Source organism: Patagioenas fasciata, chromosome 5 (genome assembly GCF_037038585.1).
Source record: "Patagioenas fasciata isolate bPatFas1 chromosome 5, bPatFas1.hap1, whole genome shotgun sequence".
NCBI lineage: Eukaryota > Metazoa > Chordata > Aves > Columbiformes > Columbidae > Patagioenas > Patagioenas fasciata.
Genome location: NC_092524.1, coordinates 225,228 through 242,078, shown reverse-complemented (window position 1 = coordinate 242,078; position 16,851 = coordinate 225,228). Strand labels below are relative to the sequence as shown.

The following is a 16,851-nucleotide window of genomic DNA, read 5'->3' as shown; positions in this document are numbered from 1 at the left end:
CCGCGGGGGTCCTGGCTCTGGACATCGTTGCACAGGATCGTTTGAGAACCGTTCCTGAAGGATGCGCAGCGCCCAGAGCAGCAGCGCCTGCCCGGCTGCTGCTCAGCCGAGGGTAAGGGCTGGAACTGACCCTGTAGCAGCAGCAGAGCTGCCACAGCTGCGGGCGAGCCGAGTTACTGCTGCAGACAAGACACGGGGCACAGGGAGAGGCAATGTATTTTATTAGGATAGAAGGCATCTTTAGGAAAAAAAAACATTTTAGCAATGTCGGGCTATGATCTTTTATCAGTGTGTCTGCCATGTGCGCGGCTCTGGGAAAGCGCGTTCGGGGAGCTCGGGCTGCCCACGGGTCAAGAAAAAGCGCCCGCGCTGCGGGGCCCGGGGGCGCTGCGTGACCGCGCTCGGTGCTGCCGTCTGGTGGCCACAGCCCGGAACTGCAGCTGGGGAGCGGCGCCCGGTGCCCGTGCCGCGGGTAAGAGGGGGGCGCTGCCGCTGCGACCGAGGTCGTGCCCGTCAGAAAGGGGGGGGCAGCGGTCGGACGAGCCGCCGGGAAAAAAAGAGGCGCCCGGCTCTCCCGGGGCGGCCCCGCTGCGAGGGGAACGGGCGAGGCGGCAGCAGGAGGAGGCGGCGTCTCCTCAGTCCCGGGCACAGGGGAGAGAAACCTGCCGGCTGGAGCTCCTTACGGCTCTCTCTGTTCACAATGAATTTAAGGGTAGGTGACCACCCGCCCCCCTTGTCAGCGTAAAGCAAAGGAGCGCGGTTTGTTGTTTCCTTTCAAACGCGGCTGCTGGAAGCCGCGCGGGCAAAGGGCGTGGGGGGCCCGGCAGGGCGGAGAGCAGACGGGTGAGGGTGCAGAGCGGGCCAATCAGATGGCGCGGGAAGGCTGGGGGGGGGGCGGATCGCTGATAGGGTGCCAAGGCACGTCAATTGCCATTCTGTCCGCCAATCAGATTGCCGGAGGGGCGGGTGTCGGAGGCTCCGTACTGCGCATGAGCAAACTGCGAGTACTGATGGGCCAAGAGAATGATGATTGACTTGTCTTCGGCAGCCAATCGTGTTGCGGAAAGGGGCGGGTGCTGCTCTCTCCCTACTGCGCCTGCCCTCACTGCGAGCTCTGATAGGCGGAGAAAATGGTGATTGACGTGCCTAGGCAGGCTATCATTTTGCCGGAGGGGCGGGCGTTGCGGGCCTCTGGGCGCCGGACGGAGCATCCAATAGGAGGACAGCGTGGTGGGGTGGAAAGCAGCCAATCAGCGCGGGTCCTGGCGAGCGGGTCCGTGGTGTCTCGGGGTGGGTACCGGGAATTAACGGGAACGGGGGTCGGGGCGGCTGTGGAGCGGTTGCTGCAACCGGTACCCGGGGACCTGGAGGCAGTCGGCTCAGGGTAGCCCTTCGTGAGGTCCCCGGAGGCGGCAGAAAGGAAGGAGGCGACAGAAAGGCAGAGGGGGCCTCCCGCCGCGGAGGTCTCCGGGGCGCGGCGGGTGTCGGTGCCCGCGGAGCCCGGCGGGACGGTGGGAGAGTGCGAGGGGAACGGAGCGGCGAAAGAGGCGGCAGGTGAGTGCGGCCGCGGCGAGGGTGACCGTGCCGTTGGAACGGGGGGAGTGGGATGGGCCGGCGCGGTGAGGAGGCGTTCGGTTCAGTTTCCCCCCTGCCCTTACGGCCGAGTTGGCGAAGCCGGTGGGAGGTGTGTGACCCCGAGGGCAGGTGCGCCGAAGGCTTACGGTCTGGAGCCGTGTGTCCCTCCGGGACAGCAGTCGCTCCGGGAGCGGCGCAGCCCCCGTTAGTCGGGGGGAGACGTTTCAAACCAGAGCTAAGGCGCGGTGGCAGGCTCGGTGGCGTGGCGGGTCGGGCGCCGCTTCGGCGGGAGCTCGGGGCGAGGCCCGGCGGGTTCTGTGTCCTGTACGCGCGGCTTTCGTTCCGCGGCTCTCTGTGTGCGTTTTTGTTTCGTTGCGTTTGTTTTCTGGAGTTTATTTTGCGGGGTTCCCGCGAAACGCGGCACGACCGCTCGCCCGGGGCTGCCGCGGCGGTCTCAGTGCTGCCGCCCTGTGGCGAAACTCGGGTACTGCAGCGCACGGCCGGGGGAAGAGGCGCCGTTTGACCCGAAGCGGTCAGAAGTGCCAGAAACCAACGCCAGAACCGGCAGGAGCTGCGGCTTCGCAGTTCTGTCAGCATTGATCTTAGGACTCTGATTTTGATGCTAGTCGTTTTTACTTACATTACGCTACAGTGTTCTGTTTGGTACTGCTAGTGGGTAACAAATAATTGTGCTGTACCACAACGCGAGAGGATAATATTTCATAGACTTATACTGCCAAAGAGTTTGCAAGTATATTGAAAAGGGGGGAATTCAAGAGAAGCTACCAAGTTAATGTATACTGTGATGAAGTTATAGAAGATGTACCCTTCATTAACCGGTTCACGTGGGGTAAATGCTTTCTGACCGCCTGCACGATGAGGGGATATTTTTCACCTTTTAGATCCTTCTGCATGACAAGAGGGAGACAGAAGATTTAATAACACATTGTTTAGAAGCTGAGAGCTTAGTTTATATTTAACTAATAGATGTGTTGTCAGTGAGAAACTAAACATTTATAACTAACTTCATCAATTATTTCTTAGGTTAGATATATTGTATGTTCAAAATTTAAAACAATTGTAATTAATATGTAGCAACTGTGTGATTATAAGCAATGCAAGAGCATCCAGTCGTGGGAGCACTTACGGAGGACGACCCCCAGAGCTCCCCAGTGCAGATGAAAGAAACATTGCCTGCTTAACGGTGTAATTGACTCTGCTGTCAAGCTTATTTCTCCGTTTCAGTACGAGCCCATCCCGTGGCCTCACAGGGCTGTGTCCTGTGGCGGTGCTGTGGGGAAGGGGCGAGATGCTTTCCTGCACCGGTGGATGTGTTTGCTTTTATGCTGAGCGTGTCCTAAACGGTGTCAGTTTGTCTTAATGCTGTCTGGCGTTGCTGCAGTTGCTCTGGTTTTTTGAGGATGCCTTGTGTTTTGGGGTGGCCCGTTTCCCTCGAATCCTCCGTTAGCTCAGCTGCTCTCCTGTCCCTTCTTCTGACTAATTCCTCTGCTTTCTCCTGCTCTATTTTTTTCAGAGGCTGAACTCTAATTTGGAATTTCTGTGTTTCTGAGGGGGAGCTGTGAACGCCCGATGCTCAGCAGACCCCCCAGCCCAGGCGGGGAATGGAACCTGGGGAGCAGCGCCCAGGTGGGAGACGCGGCGCCGTCCTCCGTCCCCAGCGTGCGGCAGAGGAGCAGGAGGCGACAGCCGGCCGGGGGCAGATGCCGGGTGCGTCCCCAGCTCGCCAGAGCTCCCCCCGAGCCTCCTCCCGCGGCCCCGCTCGCCCCGTGCAGCCGCTCCCAGCTGCGGCAGCTCCTGCGAGCCCGTCCCGTGTTCCTGGGCCGCTCCCAAGCCCCGTCGTGAAGGCGGCAAGCCGGCCCTCGGCACCTCTCCGGTGGCCCCTGCGGAAGGAGCAGGCTGGGGCAGGGGTGAGCTACGGTGCTAACGGCCGCTGCTTCTTCTCTCCCTCTCCCAGAGGCCGCGCTGAGGATGTGGCCGTTCGCTCCCAGCCCGGGGGATGCCGTTGGCTGCGCCCGCCTCGGGCTGGCGAGGCTCGTCTGGCAGCGTGGCGGGAGAAGGGACAGGGGAGCACGTCCCGTGCGTGGACGGGGGCTGCTGCTGCTGGAGCCAGAGAGGTTGGGGAGAGGTAAAGAGGAAGAAATGCGGGGCCGTCGGCCCAACGTCCGCTTCCTGCGGCGGGCGAGAGAGCGAGCCCCTCTCTCCGGGTGGCGAAGGCTCCCTCTGCGCGGCGTGCGGCGGGCCGGGGGCCAACGTGCGCGGCAGGGTCCGTGCGCGTATCCTGGAGCGGGACGGCTGCCTGGCGAGCGAGCCAGCGAGGCTCCATGTCCCCGAAGCCTCGTCTCGTAGGAGCCCTGACACCCCACCGTGTTCTCCTAGGCTGAGGACGGCCGAGCGCCCCGAGTTACCGGAGAGGAAGGGAGGAGAGAAGGAGACGGGAGCGTCTGAGCTGTTAGAAGCCTCCTGGCAGCCACCGAAAGCGAGAGCCGCTGTGAGTCCCTGGCCCTCGGGGCCTCGTCCCCGGCTTGTGTGTCCTGGTGCCTCCCTGCCCCTCCGTCTCCTTTTTCCCCACGCTTTCTCTGGCCCGTTCTTTTCCCTGCCATTAGTTTCCTCTCTGTGTCTGTATGTGCTGCTCTGTCTCTTTCCTTCCTCCCTCCCTTCGCCGTCTCTCTCTCTGTGCCTTTGTCGTGCTCGGCGTTGCCGGCTTTCTTCATTCCGTACGGCACTGTTCCCGTCCTCGTTCACGTTCTGAGCCTTTGTGCCGCCCCGTTTTTTTTCTCTCTTTTTATTTTCTTTTTTCCTGTCCTCCGTCTCTCCGCGGGGCTCCTCATTCCTCTCTTTCTTCCTCCAAGCCCCTGTGTTCCCCGCGGTCTCTCGCTCTGCCATCGTTTTTGCCTGTTGCCCTCTCTCTTGCTTCCCGTTGATAGGAGGAACAAAAATCTTGTAGAAAGCCCTTGGCATAAGGCAGCAAGACCAGGCCTAACGGAACAGAAACCTAACAGAGAAACACTAGCTCTGTAGGGACTGGAGGTGGGGCAAAGCGGGATGTCCTTGGCTCGCAGGCTGGGAAAACGGGACGTTCCACTAAATGGAGAAGGAGCTACTTGAGTAGCAGCACAAAATGACAGCGGGCGTGCTCAAGACATGAGGTCGAGGAGCCGACACCGGGGCAGGGGGCACCGGGCTGCAGGGGCACCGGGGACCGCTGGAGACCCTTGATGGACACTGGCATACCAGAGATGGACTGCCAGCGAAGGGTGGGGTTATGGAAAGAACTTCTGTTTAATGCACTAACTAAGCGGTAGAAGCAAATGAATATGCAATAGGTGTATGTAAAGAATACCAAGAAGCGTGAATCACACGTACGCTCAAATACAGGGGCCATCCTCTGAGCGTGCGGTGCGCTGTATTGAAATTGCCCGCCGTTTAACACTTTCAGAACAGCGTTAGAGAGTCTTTTTTGCCGACTTTTTGGTATCTCTCCGCGTCCCGTGGTTCCTCGCCGTGTCCCCGTGTCCCGCTCCCTGCCCGTGGTCGCGTTCCTCTCTGTCCCGTTGACCGTGCCGGGTTTTTTTCCTCCGTCTCCGCGCCGCTGCCGCCGCGCCGATTTGTTTCTTTCTGTGCCCTGTTCCTGGTGCTCTTCCGGCCTCTTTTCCTCTGTCCCCCCCGCTGCTTTGATCTCTGCCTTGTTTTTTCAGAGCCCTGTCCCTTTTTTCTCTTCTCGCTTTTGAAGAGAAGCTGCCAAGTTAACGTATACTGCGATGAAGTTATAGAAGGTGTACCCGTCATTAACCAGTTGACATGAGGTAAATGCTTTCTGACCGCCTGCACGATGAGGGGATATTTTTCACCTTTTAGATCCTTCTGCACGACAAGAGGGAGATGGAAGGTTAAGTAACACGTTGTTTAGAAGCTGAGAGCTTAGTTTATATTTGACTAATAATTAACAGATGTATTGTCAGCGAGAAACTAAACAATTATAACTAACATCGTCAAATGAAATAAAGAACGTGGCTCAGCAGTGCTGCTGACTCTGCCGTCCCGTTTCTTTCCCCGTTTCAGCCGGTGAGCCAGCCGGAGGACCCGCTCTGTCCGGCCGCAGGGCCCGTGGAGCCGAGGACTCTCTTGGCGCACCCCGGGGATGTCTCTGGAGAGACTCCTCGTCTCGGTCGGATCGCCGCGGGGACGGACGAGGACCTCTGGTGAGAAGTCTTTCTTCTCTGAAATTTGGGACCGGTCACGTGCTCGCGAACTGTCCGTAAGTCGTGGTACGGAATTTCGGCAGGATAGCGTGGACGGGGTTGCGAGCACCTTAGAGGTATACAGTAGTTGCTGTGGAGTTGTTTGTGCGGCCAGCTTTTGGTGTTGGTTGTTCCCGTGCTCCGTTGTGGTGCAAAGCTGGCTCTGTATGTAGCCGTGAAGTGTACCGTAGTTGGGTTTAATTCTTGGATGTGCCTTGGTTCTGACTATGCACTTGAACACCGAAAACTACAGCAGGAGCTGCTGTGGCTTTAACTTGCAAGGAGTGTGAGCGTTGTGGAGCCATCTGTGTTGCAGAGTGTCCTAATTGCGGTGCTGAGTGTTAGAGAGATTTGAGCTGGGTACCGGAATTGTTTTGTTTTGGAGACGGTGGGATAAACTTGGAGTACAAGTTGTGAGGGCGGTGTGTCGTGGGTAGGTTTGAGTATTATCTGTGGAGTACTGCTGTAGGTGTTAATAGTTATTTGCTCGTATTTGTTACAAGATGAGCCGTGTCGTTCCGTGTGACGCGTAATGGGAGGACGGCGTAGTAGCGGTATTCTGAAAAAGAGCCTGTTAGGGTGTATTTTAGCTCACAGGAAAGAGATTGAGGAACCACCTGGTGATAATGTGAATAGAGCAACCTTGATGAAATCTTGTGAGCAGAGGCCATAGTATAAATTGGACAAGGAAGGAAAGGCTGTGCGCAAAGCGCGGTGCTGCACCCGGGCGCCCCAATGCCGTGCCGCAGCGCGCCTCAGTGCTGCCGCCCTGTGGCGAAACTCGGGTACTGCAGCGCACGGCCGGGGGCAGAGGCGCTGTTCGCCCCGCAGGGCTCGCGGCCAGGTATCTGTGTGTCAGTGTCCGTCCCCATTTGTGTAAAAACGACATCCCTGCCTCGGTGGCTCCTTAGAACGTTTAAAGATGTAAATATTGCTACCACTAACATTGTCGATCCGGCTTCTTTCCTCAGTGTCAAGCAAAGGAGCGCGGTTTGTTGTTTCCTTTTAAAGGCGGCTGTTGGAAGCCGCGCGGGCAAAGGGCGTGGGGGTCCCGGCAGGGTGGCGAGAAGGCGAGTGAGGATGCAGAGCGGGCCAATCAGATCGCTCGGGAGGGCTGGAGGGGCGGAGCGCTGATAGGCGGGGAGAATGGCAATTGATGTGCGCAGGCAGCCAATCAGATTGCCAGAGGGGCGGGCGTTGGGGGCCTCAGTACTGCGCATGCCCAAATTGCGCAGTCCTCAGTCAGGTCTGACCCTGTGGCGGGCACCTGGGCGCGGAGCGCGGGAAGGAGCATCCAATAGGAGGACGGCGCGCTGGGGTGAAAAGCAGCCAATCAGAGCGCACCGACTCAATCCTGTTTGAACAGCTGCCTCCCTGGCAAGCGCGTCCGTGGTGTCTCGGGGCGGGCACCGGGAGTTAACGGGGAAACGGGGGTCGAGGCGAGGGAGGGGAGGCTGCGGAGCGCTCATTTTGGCCTCTCCTTCCCCTTGCCCTGCCTCTCCGTCCCTTTTGCCTCTCTCTCCCTCTCTCTGTGTCACCTTGTCTTGCTCCCTGTCCCTATCTTTCTCTGACAAGCTGACCTGCTCCTTGCCCTCCTTTTGTATGGAATCACAGGCTCATTCTGCTTGGAGAAGACATGTGCAATTTTCTAATGACTTGACGGTTTAGAGAAACGGCCTGGAAGAGATCATTCCTTTGTCTTTTTTTGGTGTGTGTTTTTTGTGTTGTTGTGTTTTTTTTTTTTTTTTTCCCCACGTGGGGGAAAAAAAAAAAAAAAAAAGAAGAGGCAAATTCAGTGCCTCTGCGGAGAAGCTGGCGACCAGTTTTAGTTAAGAACGCACACCCCGTTGGCGAACGGGTCCCGCGGCAGTTCCACGTGTTGCAGGTAAAAGAAGGCAGTTTGATCTGCCATAGAGGAACAGCCGCCTCTTTCCCTCCTTAGGGTCGAGCGTTGCCCTTGTCTTTGTTCACATGAATTTATGGGCACGCTGGAAATAGCCTTTAAGATTTATATGTAGAGTTTAATCTAAGTGGTAAGTGGCATGGGCATAGTTAATTTTTGAACACCTTGCTGCCAGTTGAAATGTAAGGGATGAAATGTGATGGGAAGTAATAAGTAAATTTGGGGTTGACTTCTAGGGTGTTTTTTTCCCCATTAGTGTAAATCAATGGCACCGTTGTCCTGTGGCTCAATCTCCGTTCTGTTCCGTGGAGTCTTCAATTTAGGATGTTCAGGTAAGAAAGTTTGTCCTTCCAAAGAATGACCAGCCATTGGTAGGACAGAGAGAGGCTTTTAAGTGCATGATCAGAATTTAAGCCAAATTCCACTTGACGTTGCTCTGTTGGTTTTGGCTTTCACTGGTTTCCCCACAGCTCCCTAGTGTTTGGGAGCTCGGAGTGGGCATTTTTTTCCCCCAGGGAGAGGCTATGCTTAAGAATGAATTTGTTTCCTTAGAGGAGTGAGAGTCCGTTTGTGTAACACAAAGAGAAACCCCAGCCTAGTCGAGTTCTGAGTGTGTGTCTGTGAGATGGCTGCTTTACTTTGATGAGTTCACACCTGTGCAGTTGTAATGCCAAAGAGCAATGCAAGATAGGAGGGTTTTTTCCGCTGTGGGGGGGGATGCAGAAAACCAGAGCTAAGGTGCGGTTGCAGGCTTGGTGGTGTGGCGAGTGGGGCGCCGCTTCGGTGGGAGCTCGGGGTGAGGCCCAGCGGGTTCTGTGTCCTGTACGCGTGGCTTTCGTGCCGCGGCTCTCTGTGTGCGTTTTTGTTTTGTTGTGTTTGTTTTTTGTTTATTTTTCTGCGGGATTCCCGCGAAACGCGGCACAACCGCTCGGCCCGGGCTGCCGCGGCGGTCTCAGTGCTGCCGTCCTGTGGGCAAAGCGCGGTGCAGCACCCGGGCGCCCCAATGCCGTGCCGCAGCGCGCCTCAGTGCTGCCGCCCTGTGGCGAAACTCGGGTACTGCAGCGCACGGCCGGGGGCAGAGGCGCTGTTCGCCCCGCAGGGCTCGCAGCCAGGTATCTGTGTGTCAGTGTCCGTCCCCGTTTGTGTAAAAACGACATCCCTGCCTCGATGGCTCCTTAGAACGTTTAAAGATGTAAATATTTCTACCACTAACATTGTCGATCCGGCTTCTTTCCTCAGTGGATCCGTTTTGCAGTCGGTGGCCCACGATTGCTTGGAAACAGCAGAAGCTGTTCGCTCCGGCGGAGCGGATTGAAAGGACCAGCCGCTGGAGGATGCTGAAGACTCCTGGGTCGCTGATGGAAGCAGCTTTGCATAAAGCAAGGGGTACGTGAACCTGGGCATGCAGTGACGACTGCCCAGCAGGCAATGGAAGCTAAACCTTTACCTCCAACGCCCGACAAAAATAACGCCAAGAAATGCCACTGAAAAAAACACAGTCAGGGAGGGTTTTTTTTAAATTTCCTTTAGTTCCCCCCCCCCCCCCTCCCCCGCCCTGCTGCGTTTAGTGCAGTGAATGACCCATTGGGAGATGACTGTGGATCTGGCTGTTGAAGGGTGTCTGAAGGAGAAGGAGATGTGTGTAGAGCAGGATTGGTTGTGGGGGTGAGTGTAACTGGTTTGGCTGTGGGGTTGTAAATTCTTTTTGGAGGCTTCCTAGTTTCTGGTGTCACCTGTGGGGTGAAGCGTCTTTCTGTGTGCAGGTTTGAAAGGTGCGACGTACAGAGCTCCATCATTTGCCACCAGAACTCCAAATCACAGAGACAACGTTGCTGTGCAGCTGCTAAGGACAGTGTGTGTCTCAGGTAGAGTAACGTCCTTTGTGCTCTGTGTGCGTGTTCCTCCCTTGAAACGAAGGTGCGCTGCCCGGAGTTTCACGTTCCGTGTGGTACCTGCTGGGCTGAGTCTCCTCCCTACGCTCGCCCGTTTTAGCCACGTCTCTGCTCCAGCCCAGTTCGGGAGCAGAGTGGGTCATCACTGACTGCAGGGCGGTTGCACCTTCCTCAAGCTGCTAACACAGGAGGATGAATTTGGCTTTCTGCTCACATCACACATTCAGATACTGGGCAAGTTGTGTATCTCCTTCAAAAAAGAAACACTGTCAAGGGGCTGACAGAGCGTGAGTTTCACAACACAACAAACCAACTCTGCTAGGCTTACATCGTTTTGGTAGTGCATAGCATGTTTCACTTAATCCCGTCATTGCAGGTCTCTTCTAGAGCCTCCATTGTCAAATCTTGCTGGTTATTCACCCAATTTCCTTTCCTAACTGTCTTCCCTTTTCCCTTAGCGTTTTGAGAAGCTTGATCCTGGGGTGTCTGGGGGTTGCCAGCTGACAAAATGACATTGCTGTGGCCTTGCTGAGAACAGGTGTCCCTGTGAGCCACCTCCCGGGAGCAGAGCTGAAGTTGAAAGGCGGCCTGAAAGCCCCGGTGAGAGTTTTCGTTAAAGAAACCGGAGATGATGGGGTTGACGCTGCTATTGAAAAAGGCCAGCCGGTGAGCAAAGGGATAGATATAAATGTGAAAGAACTGCAACTGGACATCTGAAAGGTTGACATAGTCAGAAAGCATCATCAGAGTCCACAAGGGAAGCCAGGAGAGGGTGAAAAGCAAAACCACAATAATGAGCATTTTGATTACTCTTTGTTTCTTCTTTGACGTGCTGTGCCATCGCTCCTGGCTGTGCTTTCCCACCGTGGGCATCGCAGTGTTGAAGAGAGCAATGCTTATCCTGGCGTACATGATAACAGTGAGCGACAGGGGAGCCAGATAGATGTTCGCAAAGAGAACTGTTGTGTAGATCTTTGTCATTCCTGGGTCAGGCCAGTCCTCTCGGCACCAGTATACGGGGCGGGTTTCGTTGCCGTAGCCGAGGATCACCCTGAAATGTTTCTCTTCTTGTACGTGCAGCATGACGGCAGAAGGACACGTGATTGCGATGGCCAGAATCCAAGTGACGGCTATGATGATGACTGCAGTTGAAACGGTCAGCTTCTGCTCGAACGGATGAACGATGCAGCGAAACCTGCAGCAAAGATATCCGGCGACATACGTAGAGAAGCTGTTTAAGGAACGCTCACTCAAACAGGCAAGCATACGTTCGCTTCTTCAATTGCATGCTTTTTAAACAGATTAAACATGATACTCCAGTTGTTGGAAGCTGTGCTGTTGCTGGAAAAGTTACCATCGTGCGTTGCAAAGGGCCTCAGAAGGGAAACACTGATCAGGAAACTGGAAATAAGTTAGCAGATGCCAGTGTGAAACCAGCCACCGAAAGGACAGAGACCGATACAAAAGCCGCATCTCTGATGCCAGGTGGCTGTCTCCTCCAGCCAACATCAGGAAACCGCAACAAAGAGGATAAGAAATTAATAGGAGATTTATAGCCGAATTAGAATTAGGGTCCAAAGAAGCTGTCACTGGTGACGGGAGAGCAGTGGTACCTCGCAGCGCAAGGAGCTGATGCGCTCTGTTACGATTAGGTGAAAAGGTAAGAGTGAATTTATAAACTGTTTGCGAAGGAGTGACCCAGCAATGTGAAATGTGTCTAGAAAACCATCATCTTAATACTGTATACAGGGTATAAATAAGAACAATTGGACGAGGGAAATGTCCCAGGACAACACTGGCAAATAGGGTTCTCCAAGCTGCCTAGAAAAGAGGGGTATGGCTATTGGGTGGCACTCACAGCAGCTCCCTTCTCAGGTTGGCCAGGAGCATTCCCGTGCCGGGGGGCGGCTGCCGGCCTGTGGGCCGGGGGCTGCGGCTGTTTGGGGCGCTGCCCCCGCTTTGTTTTCCTAGGGGAGCCCCCCCCTGCTTTTTGGGGGTTGTGGTACGTGCACGTGTAAATGACACAATGAGAGTAAATGACACAATGAGCTGCCTGTCGGGGCCGTTTCCCTCGTGTCGCGTGACGGTGTCACTTGTGGCGCCCCAGCTTGAGCAGGGGCCGGCGATGCGGGTGGGGGACGCGGGGGTCAAAAGGGAGTCCCCCTGAAAAGAGGGGGTCACAGTCCAAACGTGCCTGAAAATTCCCGGGGGAGGAGAACACGTGTTCGACCTGTAAACACGAGTGTGGGAATTGCGAACAGAGAAATCTGTCCTTGGTATTTATATATTGCAGGATGGCATTCACGTGTATATCAAATGCTTTTATATCAACGCCCTTTTCTACTCTATTATATAAAGGATTTTTAGAATGTAAAAAATTCCTGTTGATGGTTTTAAAAATAGCAATATCTTGTCTATATGTAAATTAAAAAATGAAGGACTCGAAAATGAGGAAAAATTATATAGAAAGCAATTTAAAATAGAGAAAAGTGTGAGTAGGTAGAGCTACCTGTAATGACTGTGCGTTACATAATCTAAACGGATATTAAATATCATCTCTATGTATTCACTCATACCCGTGTACGTATTTTTTTAATAAGTGCAGATAGATATCTCCGTCTAAACCTATGTAATTGTAAATATGTCAAAATCTGTAGATCTGGAAGGATCCTGAAGCAATGCGGGGCTGTGGGCCCGACGTCCGCTTCCTGCGGCAGGCGAGAGAGCGAGCCCCTCTCTCCGGGTGGCGAAGGCTCCCACCGTGGAAAGGCTGTGCGCAAAGCGCGGTGCTGCACCCGGAAGGAGGCGAACCTGTGAGGAAGAGTGATCGAGAAGGAGGGTTTGAGCGCACCTGTGAGTCAAGAGGGCCCCAGGAAGAAGACACGGGTGGTGGAACCACAGGTCAGGAGAGCTCAAGGAAGGAGAAAGGTGATTGGGGCAGTATGGGTTTTTCTAGCTCACGCGCTAATGGAAACAGTTTGGATAATAAAAGAAATGTATTCAAAACCAATAATTAAAGGCAGGGAATGTTTATATGCTATGTATTGGATAGACCTGAAGGTGTATTTGTTCCTAGAACAAAGGTGAAGTTACAATGGTAATTAACTGAAGATGTGAATTTCCAGATTGCATTGGCAACATACGCAGGGAACATATCAGTTTATTACCCTCAACATAAACTGTGGGCTGAAATTGGTAATTTACCGTTGTATGGCAAGTGCTGCTGTCAGCAACGACAAGACTGAATTTACCGATGCCTCTGGTTGCTCACGTAAAGTTGTAATTACATGGCTAAACTCAGATACCCAGTGTTGCAAACACAAGGTAGAAAAAGGAGACCAAGGGTCAAACAAGTTCTTGAGCTGACAGCTGTTAGGATCGCTTTTGAGTGTTCTGTAATGAGCCTTTGAATGTTGTAACTGACTCATTATGCAGCTGGCATACTTAACCGCCTGGAAGCTTCTTTTCTTAAGGAAGAGGATAATCCTCTTTTGATGGCTGGATTGAGAATGCTATGGTTCCTAATAAATCATAGACGTCATGGTTTTTATGCAGCGCACATCCGCTCTCGCGCTGCCCTTCCAGGACCTCTTGCGGAAGGCAATAGGAGGGCCGATGCACGAGCTGTGCCGCTTACTGTGCCTAAAGCCTTGGAGCAAGCTAAATTATCACATAAACTCTTTCACCAGAATGCAAAGTCGTTAAAACGACAATTTCAAATTACAACGGATCAGGCCAGGAGCGTTCTTATGTCCTGCCCTGATTGCCAACAGTCGGCACCCGTGCCATCCAAAGAGGGTGTTAATCCAGGAGGGATTACTGACAAGTACGGCCAGCTGATGTAACGCGTTGTTCTGAATTGGGTAAATACGTACGTGTTTCTGTAGACGCTCATTCCAGATTTCTCGTTGCGGCTGCACGCACTGGTGAAAGAGCACGGGACGTCTGTAAACAGTGGTTGGCGTGTTTTGCTGTTTCAGGAGTTCCAGGATATGTAAAACCAGAGGAAAGCGGAACGCACGCTGGATTAGAGGAGCGATCCCCCGAGTGCCCAGCGCGCCGTAATAAAAGTGCCTGCTTTTTAACACTTTCAAAACAGTGTTAAAGAGTCTGTTTGCTGACTTTTCGGTATCGTTTTCTGGCGACGAGAATGGGATAATCTGCCTGACCTCCCGTGGACCCCAGGATCTCTGGGACCTTGTGCCGGCACCGGGGAATTCCCGGAAGGGATCACGGATCCTCGGGCCAGCTCGGGACGTGGGTAAAACCCCATCAATGAGATAAGGCACTTTCATAGTCTGGTTTGTTTGCAGGCTGCCTGCGCGAGACGTGGGCGACACCAGCGCGTTGGGTCTGCGCGTTTTGGTAAATTGGGTAAATTAAAAAGAAATAAAAAACCAAAGAGGAAAATGAGAAAACAATAAATAAAAGAGAAAAACGAGGGAATAGTAATTTGGTAAAGGTACCTTTAGTGATTTTGCTGTTTGTGCCTTAGCAATTGTATGATTGTTTGTGTCTTTAGTGATTTGTTGTTGTTGTTACTTGTGTCTTGGGTGATTTTGTAGTCCAATACTTATGGTTCACCAATTGTCTGTTATTGTGATTGTGAAATAGGTAGTGGACAATGGACAGGAGCGATTCGGAAGAAATCCCCCCCGGGCTGTGTTTTGTGACATTGGAAAAGGATCGTTTGACTCCCTGGGGAACAGCAACCAGGGAATATTGTAATTAATGGTGGCCACTGTAAATAATATTAATATGCTGCACAGGTCTGGGTGGGTATACCCGAGATGTGTAGTATAGTAATGCACTACATGTAATATATAATGAGATATGTTTTAAATCATATATTGTCTATTATATAATGCATATTACACAATACAAAATGTTACATACGCATTGTATTTGAAAAAGGACAATCAGGGAAAGAAATTGAAACCAGTAAAAGGTTTGTTGACGAACAGATATTGGTGTAGAATACACAGAGAACATTAGATCAGGATTGTCCCTTGGTGAATGCAGGGTGGCATCCTGATGTCCTTATATCGGGGGACAGGCTGAATTGGTATGGACAGTGCATTTTATACGGGATTGGACACGCTGTGCCTAAAGCTGTAAATACGCCAAAGCCTTCTGAGATAAAACAGGATCGTCTGTGCCTCATTTGCTACACCCCTTTATCTGTTTCCCAAATTACGATTTAGACTGTATTTACCATTGTAAAAATAAAGCTTTCCCCCTTTAATTTTTGTCATGTATTGTAATTCATAGAGATATTGGAGCCCGTCCTACCTAAACTGTAGAAAAGACAGCAGCCATGTGTATTTTTAAATAAAGATTAAATCAAGTCTGCTAGCCCATTATCTCTAAGCGTTCTACTGTGATCACCTCCCTCCCAAGGTTTTGTGTCTATTGTATCAGGGCCTGACACCCACGGCCACAGTGGATGAATCGCCATGGGCACAGCACCAGGACCCGCTTGTTGGTGTCCAGGGTATCCACTCCAGCAGACACTGTTAGTAAAAGAGCACATCATGAAACTGGAGAACCATCTAATTGTGTCATTATACACATTCACTGCTCTTTTTTCTGCTTTATACCCCTGGTAGCTTTTTAAAATGGCACAGTTTGAAAAGGATTTCTGTTTTGGCCCTGCACACGGAGGCTGATTTTCCTTTTCTAGGGCCTTCCACCCGGTTCACCGCACCCGTGTGATCACTGCGCTGCACGTGGGCAAAATCAGCTGTGCCCTGTGTTTCTCCCGTAAAATAGTAAGAACGCTAATACAATCGTGCCAGGAACTACCTTCACTGTGAATATTTGAAGGAACCCACTGCTAATGTATTGTTAATTGGTACTTGCATTGTGGATTAGATGCAACAAAAATCCATACTTTCTTTTATCCTTTGCTGTACAGGAGGTGGTTGAACTTTTCTATAGCAGATTCAATCACCTGTTGTAAAGCGAGATGGTTGTCTCCTGTGAGGAAGCAGGGTAGATTTACCCATACTCTATAAGCACCATGGATGAGCTATATAGAGTAACAGCTTAAAAACAAACCAACCAGCAACAAGAAGCTAACGATCAAAACAACAAAAGGAAAAAAACCCCAAACAAACCAACCCAAAAGCGCAGAGGCTCCTGAACGCCCCCTCTCAGTGCTGTGATGTCCGTTTCCAGGGAGCCCGTGGGGTGTCCCCACAACCGCAGACACAGGTGACCCGGCTGGGTGGTGCCAGCAGAGAACAGTTGGTGTGACCCAGCCCGCTGCGCTGCCCTGGGAAAGCCGGGGACAAAGGGCCGGGCCGGGGCATGGGGAGGTTGGTTCCAGCTCACGGATCAGCTCACAGCGACTGCGGAAACAGCCCCGAGCCGGGACGGGCCCGGCCGTGTGCTCCTGTCCCCCCGCCGCGGGGTCCTGGCTCTGGACATCGTTGCACAGGATCGTTTGAGAACCGTTCCTGAAGGATGCGCAGCGCCCAGAGCAGCAGCGCCTGCCCGGCTGCTGCTCAGCCGAGGGTAAGGGCTGGAACTGACCCTGTAGCAGCAGCAGAGCTGCCACAGCTGCGGGCGAGCCGAGTTACTGCTGCAGACAAGACACGGGGCACAGGGAGAGGCAATGTATTTTATTAGGATAGAAGGCATCTTTAGGAAAAAAAAACATTTTAGCAATGTCGGGCTATGATCTTTTATCAGTGTGTCTGCCATGTGCGCGGCTCTGGGAAAGCGCGTTCGGGGAGCTCGGGCTGCCCACGGGTCAAGAAAAAGCGCCCGCGCTGCGGGGCCCGGGGGCGCTGCGTGACCGCGCTCGGTGCTGCCGTCTGGTGGCCACAGCCCGGAACTGCAGCTGGGGAGCGGCGCCCGGTGCCCGTGCCGCGGGTAAGAGGGGGGCGCTGCCGCTGCGACCGAGGTCGTGCCCGTCAGAAAGGGGGGGCAGCGGTCGGACGAGCCGCCGGGAAAAAAAGAGGCGCCCGGCTCTCCCGGGGCGGCCCCGCTGCGAGGGGAACGGGCGAGGCGGCAGCAGGAGGAGGCGGCGTCTCCTCAGTCCCGGGCACAGGGGAGAGAAACCTGCCGGCTGGAGCTCCTTACGGCTCTCTCTGTTCACAATGAATTTAAGGGTAGGTGACCACCCGCCCCCCTTGTCAGCGTAAAGCAAAGGAGCGCGGTTTGTTGTTTCCTTTTAAAGGCGGCTGTTGGAAGCCGCGCGGGCAAAGGGCGTGGG

At 53.6% G+C, this 16,851-nt stretch overlaps 2 long non-coding RNA genes across 4 annotated transcripts; both read left to right on the top strand.

Moving 5' to 3' along the window:
* Nucleotides 1–1,296: 1,296 nt before the first annotated feature.
* LOC139828051 (uncharacterized) lies at nucleotides 1,297–14,874 on the top strand. 3 transcript variants are annotated; one of them, XR_011739210.1, is made up of 7 exons: nucleotides 1,297–1,554; nucleotides 3,110–3,503; nucleotides 3,973–4,084; nucleotides 5,327–5,399; nucleotides 5,656–5,795; nucleotides 7,994–8,069; nucleotides 8,977–9,507. It is a non-coding gene; the product is annotated as an uncharacterized lncRNA (long non-coding RNA). The 3 variants fall into 3 exon arrangements; XR_011739209.1 differs by having other exon boundaries at nucleotides 5,292–5,399; XR_011739211.1 differs by lacking the exons at nucleotides 7,994–8,069; nucleotides 8,977–9,507 and adding an exon at nucleotides 13,610–14,874 and having other exon boundaries at nucleotides 5,292–5,399.
* LOC139828050 (uncharacterized) lies at nucleotides 9,524–10,865 on the top strand. The gene is made up of 3 exons (XR_011739208.1): nucleotides 9,524–9,602; nucleotides 10,088–10,295; nucleotides 10,710–10,865. It is a non-coding gene; the product is annotated as an uncharacterized lncRNA (long non-coding RNA).
* Nucleotides 14,875–16,851: the final 1,977 nt, after the last annotated feature.